Source organism: Arachis stenosperma, chromosome 2 (assembly GCF_014773155.1).
Source record: "Arachis stenosperma cultivar V10309 chromosome 2, arast.V10309.gnm1.PFL2, whole genome shotgun sequence".
NCBI classification, from domain to species: domain Eukaryota; kingdom Viridiplantae; phylum Streptophyta; class Magnoliopsida; order Fabales; family Fabaceae; genus Arachis; species Arachis stenosperma.
Genome location: NC_080378.1, coordinates 10,400,674 through 10,408,574, shown reverse-complemented (window position 1 = coordinate 10,408,574; position 7,901 = coordinate 10,400,674). Strand labels below are relative to the sequence as shown.

General features: G+C 36.5%; 1 long non-coding RNA gene across 3 annotated transcripts; it reads right to left on the bottom strand.

The window, feature by feature from the left end:
• Window positions 1–1,124: 1,124 nt before the first annotated feature.
• Window positions 1,125–3,724, bottom strand: LOC130960742 (uncharacterized). Of its 3 annotated transcripts, none has more exons than XR_009079234.1 (4): window positions 3,407–3,724; window positions 2,611–2,869; window positions 1,642–1,822; window positions 1,127–1,510 (listed from the first exon to the last, which is right to left on the bottom strand). It is a non-coding gene; the product is annotated as an uncharacterized LOC130960742 (long non-coding RNA). The 3 variants fall into 3 exon arrangements; XR_009079233.1 differs by having other exon boundaries at window positions 1,128–1,510; window positions 2,611–2,910; XR_009079232.1 differs by having other exon boundaries at window positions 1,125–1,510; window positions 2,611–3,724.
• Window positions 3,725–7,901: the final 4,177 nt, after the last annotated feature.

Sequence of the window (7,901 nt, the reverse complement as noted above, 5' to 3'; positions counted from 1 at the left end):
CCAATGAGACTATTACCAGTCAGAGCTCATCCCAGAGTAGTGAGAAAAGGGTGACTAGAATACGGAAATTTCACTAGTTAAGTACGGTAAGATCCGGGAATTCCACTATGGAAGTTATCCGTCTTAGGCTTCAAGCAAGCTATCTTTCAAGGAAGTCAGTCTAAGCCCTAAGCTAAGATCTGCTTTTTGCCGGTCAACTCTCTTTAGAGAAGTCTCACTTATTATTTTGGAAAAGAGAAAATCGGTGGCTGGTACACAGAATTCAAAGAAAGCTTGAAAGTTCAGTTAGAATCCCAGTTTCGTCTCGTCTATCGGTCCTTAGAATATGTAATTTGATGTTTTTTTTGTTCTAGTTTTTTCTTTTGTTACGATTAATCCCGTTTTTATGATGAAAAATAAATAATGTGGAGAGATAAAATGTTGAGGATTGATACAACAGTAGAGAAAGAGTTGTCTGTATTGATTAACATAACTATTTTATATTAATTATGTATTTTATTTTTTGTGGTCATAAAAAAATTATGGATGTAAAAAAATTTTTGTTAAATAAAATTAATTTTTAATGAATGAATGATATTTTATATATGAGATAATAGTATTAAATTAAGTGTTATTATTTCTTTGATTCAAAGTAATTGTCTATTTTTAATATACGTGTAAATTAAAAAATGAATACAAATATTTTGTTTGTATAGAAGAAAAGTGTTTTCTGTTCCAAATATTCTATTCCAAAGTCCGCTTCCTCTATGCCAATGTCCAATGATCTTTTCTGCATGGACAAACGTAAACTAATTAATTAGGGGCCATAATTCAAGTGACCAAATAATTTTTTATAATTGATGATATATTTAGCAAAAAGTACAAATTATATTACACTCTATGATCTTTATCAAATATAAAAGTAATATTTTAATTTAAAATAAGATATTTAAAATTTAGAACCATAATACTAACATTGTAACATCAATAATACAAAATTATAATTTAATATTTAAATAACAAAAAAAACTAAACAAAATAACATATAATTACATACACACATAATAAATACTATTAAACTCCGTAAGTGATCAAATACATAAAAAATATATAAAAACACCATCAAGCAGGACTAACAAAAAATTAAATTTATTTTATTTAATTCAACAAAAAAAAGTAAAAGTAAAAGTTACTGCTGCTTGAGTTGCAACAGTAAAAATGCTTCTTTCAGTACAAGAATGCATTAGGAATATAATAGGATTTATATTTTACTTTCTAAATCAATTCAGCTACAATATTTTCTCAAAACAACACAATACATATTTGGACATTTTATTTTATCGGCTTACACTAAATTATTAAGGAATTGCATCCATTATTTAACAACGAGGCTATTTTCTTTTTTTAATACAATAGCTATGTAATGTAATTTACAGGGCTATATCTATATAAAAAAAAATTTGTTACTAAAAGTTATAATTTGATGAGGCCACTGCCCCCTTTCTCATACAGAGTCTTCTCCCATGCTTACCTGCACATAATCAAAGTCACAGGCCAGCTTAATCCACATAGCATGGATTCTCTAAATTAATCTAATGCCAAGATTAGTGAGAATCATACCCCACAACATAACTTAGGCGTAAACCAATAAAGTAATCATACCTTTTTGTCACTGTCACCGCCATTAATTCCGCACGTATTTTCAAAAGAATCATCTACATTGTTCCTATTTAAATTGCCATATCTGCTGCTTGAAGCCATGTTTATAATAAAAAGTCTTTGTTGCTCACATAACAGCACTACAATCTCTTATAATATCACGCAATTCATGCTTTCTACGTCACTGCACATAGCGATAGGAAATCTTTGGGTCAATTTCTGCATGAAGGAAACACATAAAGATCCGAAATTGAGAAATACATATGGCCACAAGCTAAACTATATAAGTGTTTCAGTAAAAGGTTCCACGTTCCATACATTCACAAATGCAATCTCAAACTACTTTCATTCACTGCCTCTAAGATTTCTGCCTACATAACTACTGCATGCTAATCTTCCTATATTGCTCTACAACTTTTTTTAGGCGCCTAAAATCTGTTGTTAACACAACTATCTTCATGCGCCTAAAGGACCAACCACACCATAAAGAAAATAAGCAACAATTCAACAACCTCAACTCGCACTGCCATAGCTGCAGCAGAACACCTCATTGTCTAAACAACTAGCTTACCATGAACATCTCACAACCGTCACAAACCACAAAAACACTCTCTACCAAACTGTCATAATTCCTAACAAAAACAAATCCCACCTATCGTATTAGGTCAACAACATTTAAATCCCATCGCCCATCCTAAATTAAATCCCAAAATCTAATTGCGTACACATTATGAATCAACAAACCTTCTATCCCCAACTCCAAAATAAACCCTTTCAGAACCCACTACTTCATTCCCCTATCCACCATCTCCATTCTACCCTTCCACACTATCATGTTTTGTTCTTACAGTTTGAACATATAAAAACTCAATTATTGTGATATGCAAATCTTCCACTTATTAAATGCATTCGACCAAATCCATCAAAAGAAACACAATTATAACCCCATTACACAGATCAACGCAGACGTACCTTGTATAGCTTCGCATTCGTCTTTAACATCACCAAAAGCCGAGAAGATAAGATGTTCCAAAACTTCCAGATCTGACCACCTAACACGGTAATCAACTGATTCGTGCACACAAGATCAATGGAGGCTAGGCAATTTATTTGTTCACCTTTGCCTCCACTTACCGCAAGTGAAGAAGCGACGACACACTCACTCCTTTTTTTCCACAAACAACTAACAATTTCAGCCCCACTTCCCAACACAAGTCTCCAAGCTGAAGCCCTGTTTCGCCATTCGATTTTAGCCGCCGCCAATTTGTCATTCTAAGCAGGAGATTTATGACATTTCAAGTGCTTTGCCAGGGTTATTTTTGTCTATTCAACATTCACTAATAGACAATTTTTTTATTGGCTACCTATTCGTACAAGTCATACCATATGCCTCTTTTTTCGTTTGCTATACGTGATAACTTTCCTATACTACCTATAAGTCTATAACTAAAGCAAAGTAAATAAATTAGATGATCATTTAAAAAATAATACCAATCTAGATTCTAGAACAATCAGTAACATGGCATTATAGCAATATAAATATCTCCACAGTTACTTATTTCAGGAACTATATATGTTACCCGTTTATCATTTCTGACTAATTTCACAAAGCTAAGCAATTAAGCATTATTGAACCATTCATAAGGATTCTTGATTCATAAACTAATATCACAGATGCAAACTCAAATTCTCTACACCCTTAGAACGGTAGAACCCATAAAGGAAATGCAAAGAACAGAAGACGGCGAAACAGAGAACAGAGAAGAACCTTGAGAAAAGGCGAGGGTACCCAGAGAACAGAGAAGAACAGAGTTGGTCATGACGAGAAAAGGCGGACGGCAGAACAAAGGACCGCGGAACAGAGCGGCAGTGCGACGACGATCCAAAGAGGCGAAAGCTACGACCAGAGATGCGACGCGCTTGTGGTGGCGGCAGAAGATACGAAACTGCAGTGCCAGCTGTCTGCTCTGGTGCGGCGGAGACAATAAGCGCCGGTAGCTGAGTTTAGATGATGAGAAGAGTCAGAAGATGAGAAGACCAAGCGGGAAGAGGTTCTGTGACTTCAGATTAGGGTTTTTCCAATCTTGGATCTTAATTCGGATCTGGATCCGGATTTAAATCGGTTAAATAATTTAAATTAAAAAATTAAACTATAAAATTGATGTAATTTGGTTTGAATTTTTTTGTTTAAAATTGACTTTTTCTCAAATGATTTGATTTAGATTGGATTTAAAATTCATAATCTGGATTTTTTTTGCACATCACTCATACCATTCAACTAACACTTATTGGTAGTGAAAATTCTAGTACGAGAGAGTACATGAGAGTACGTGAAATGGAGACTAGGGAGAGGGAGAGCGGGGGAGAGTCTTCGAGGATGGCACATAGCGAGGTAGCCGGTCATGTTGGCAGAAGCAATAAGGGGGAGAGCGGAGGAGGGGAGCATGCATCAGGTGAAAAGGAGGGGATTAAAGGAGATGGTAACAAGATTCAAAGTCAGCGGTCAGCAAGGAGAGCTTTGGAGATTGTTGATTCTCTTGATCGGGATAAGATGGCTACAGTAGTTGGTAAGCAAGGCGATTCGAAGATACCAACTGTGACATTCACTGAGGAAGCAAAAGAGATATTGGCAGAGCCCTACAAAGATGCCATCGTGATCAAAGTTCTTGAAAAAAAATTTTTCTATACAGCAATCACAGGCTTAAAGGCGTCTGAAGAACCAAAGGAGGATATGAGGTACTAGATGTCGGTTTTGGCTATTTCTTAGTCAAATTTGATCTCTTGGAGGATAGAGAGAAAGTTCTCTCTTGGAGTTCTTCATTCAGACCATGTGAAAACACTTTTGGGTCTACCATGGTTTGGATAAGAATCACAGGTTTAAACATTAACTATTATCAAGAGAGAGCCATGAAAATGATTGCGTCAGCTGTTGGCAAACCGATCCGCATCGACTTAGCCACCAAGTCTGCAGAGAGGGGAAAGTATGCAAGAGCATGTGTGCAAATTAACTTGGGACTTCCAGTTATAAAAAAAATTCAAGTTGATGGTCATATGTATGACATAGAATATGAGCACTTGAATTTAATTTGTGAAAAATGTAGCTGCTTTGGGCATGTAACAAGAAAATGTGCAAAAAAGAACAACAATGGCATTGGGAAGGAAAGCACGGTGAAGGAGAAAAATTTGCCGTCACTTTTTCCTGTAGATAACAACGAGAAAACGGTAGAAGGTAGTCAAATCCCAGTAAAAAATCAAAATTTAACTTTTGAATTTGGAATTAATGCCAAATCAATTCCAATTATGGAGAAGCATGGTGCAGCAGATCTTGTGCATGATAATTTGCAAGACTCACGTATAGAAAGGGATACTCATGCAAAAGAGGGTGAATGGGTTACAGTTAGTAAAAAAGGCAAGGAAAAAGTAGGTAAAGACCACAATGTGGTGCCAAAAAAAGTCAATGTAGAAATATGCTTCAATTTGGTGAGTAAGAAATTTTCTTTTGGGTCTAATAACATGCATGCTGGATCCTCATCAAATGCAAAGGTGAAGTCCTTATCAAATGCAAAGGTGGGGCCTAAGGAAAAGAAAGATCCTCCATCCACGCTTGGCTCTTTGGGAACAACTCAGGTGACTTTCAAGGATCAGAGTACTCCCTTTTTTAAAGCAGGGCACAAAAGGCAGCGTCCTATTTCGCTTCAAAACTTACCTACTGAAGCATTGTTAATGGATTCTCGAGTACAAAAAGAGCTTGATAAAGTTAGTGCAACAACAAACTTGGAGACCCAACCTCAACAGAAGAATGATGGTTCTGCGGTGCAAGTTCACAAGGAGACACTTGGAGACAGGGGTCCATCAACGTGAGGTAGAATGATTAAATATTTCAATTATTTAATTTATTTTTTATGGATTGTGACCATTTAAATATTATTAGTTGGAATGTTAGGGGGCGTCAAATAAGATGTCTCGGGTGCATTGTAAGGAGTTGGTACAAAAATTTTAACCAACTTTTTTTATTTTGGTGGAAACTCATATTGGGTTTGAAACTGTGAAAGAATTTTGGGGGAGATTAGGCTATTATCCTGTAGGGATTGTAGATGCTGTTGGACACAAGGGAGAAACTTGGTTCCTCTCTGCTAATTTAAAATTTTCTTGTAAAATTCTTTGGGCTATGAATCAATGTGTAACTTTGGAAATTGATGGTGGTGGGCGAATATAGATCTGCAGTGCGGTTTGTGGCAGCCCTCAAGCCACTAATAGAGTAGAATTATGGAGTCATCTACTTGATATTGGTTTGTGCATTCAGGACCCGTGGGTGGTGGTTGGGGATTTTAATGATATTTTGAGTGTTCATGAGGTGAAGGGGGGTAATTTCTATTCAAATCGCAGTAGTATCTTTGCAAGTACTCTAGATTCTTGTGGTCTTTTTGATCTGACAATCTCTGAAAGACGGTTTACTTGGTTCCGTAAAATTCAAGGAAACAAAGAAATTGCAAAGAGATTGGATAGAGCTTGCTGTACTACAGAATGGCGCCTTCTTTTTCCAGAAGCTTTTGTTGAAGTTCTCAGCCGTTCCCACTCTAATCATTGTCCCCTACTTATCTGATGTCAAGGAGTTCCTATCAAGAAAGGAAACTGGCCTTTTAGATTCCAAGCGGCATGGGAAACGCATCCTGATTTCAAGGCCATTATTCAGAAATCTTGGGATAGTACAGACTTTGGCATCCATAGAAAGTTGTTGGGGGTCCAAGAAGCTTCGTTGGAATTCAACTCTACGGTTTTCGGAAATATTTTTATTAAAAAGAGGGAATTGGAGGGTTATTTGAATCGTATTCAACGGAAAATAGAAGTTGACGATGATCCGATTCTGAAGCACAAAGAGGAAGAATTGAGAGCTGAGTATAATATAGTTTTGGCCCAGGAAGAATTGCTTTGGTACCAGAAGTCAAGAGATCAATGGGTTCGGTATGGTGATAAAAATACTAGCTTTTTCCATATGCAAACCATCCTTAGAAGAAAATCTAACAAGGTTCATGGGTTGCTAGTCAGTGATGGGTCTTGGTCTGATGATCTGGAAGTTTTGCAAAGGGAGGTTGTTCATTTCTTCAAAAATATTTTTTGTTCTACTAAGCTTGTTGAGGTTAATTGCATGGGAGAAATTCCTATGCCATCTCTTAGCCAGGATGCTTGTGATAATTTGTCTAAACCAGTAACAATGTTGGAGGTTAAAGAAGCTTTGGATAATATGAGCTTGTTCAAAGCTCCTGGGTCGGATGATTTTCAAGTTTTTTTCTTCAAGGAATATTGGGATGTGGTGGGTCATGAGGTATGGCGTACTGTTCAGAAAGCATTCTTAGGGGAGACGTTAAGTCATTCTTTGTTGGAAACTTTGATTGTTCTTATCCCTAAGTGCGACCCTCCAACTAGATTGAAGAATTTTCGGCCAATAAGTCTTTGTAATGTAATTTATAAGCTAGTGACTAAAGTGCTAGTTAATAGATTACGACCATTTTTGGATGAGATTGTTAGCCCAACTCAGGGAGGGTTTATTCATGGTAGAGGAGCACCTGATAATATTATTGTCGCCCAAGAAGTTCTTCACTTTCTTAAGCGGACAAAGTCTAGAAAAGGAGCTATGGCTTTTAAGATTGATTTAGAAAAGGCTTATGATAGAGTTGATTGGAATTTTCTTGAGCACACTCTTGAATCTTTTGGCTTTCCTTCTCTAATTATTCGGCTTGTAATGAATTGTGTTCAGGCCTCAAATCTTTCCATCCTTTGGAATGGGAATAGATTGGACAGCTTCTAACCTGGCAGAGGGCTCAGGCAAGGAGATCCAATTTCTTCGTATTTATTTGTTTTGTGCATGGAGAGATTGGCGTGCTTCATTTCCAAACAAGTTGATGAGGGTATTTGGGATGGTGTGGCTGTTTCTAGAGGGGGACCTAGAGTTTCTCACTTGATGTTTGTAGATGACCTCCTCCTTTTTTGCAAAGCGAAGAAAAGTCAAGTTCAGAATGTTGTGCACACCTTTGAGTTGTTCTGTAAAGCTTCAGATATGAATATTAACATTGAAAAATCTAAAGCTATTTGTTCTAGAAATATCTCTAATAGAAGGAAGAAAATGTTGTCTGGTGTTTCTCATATTCCTTTTACTAGTGACCTAGGCAAATACTTGGGGGTGAACCTTAATCATCCTCGAGCTGCTAGATCTATTTTTTCAGACTCTTTAGAGAAGATCAAAAATAGGCTGGCTAGTTGGAAAG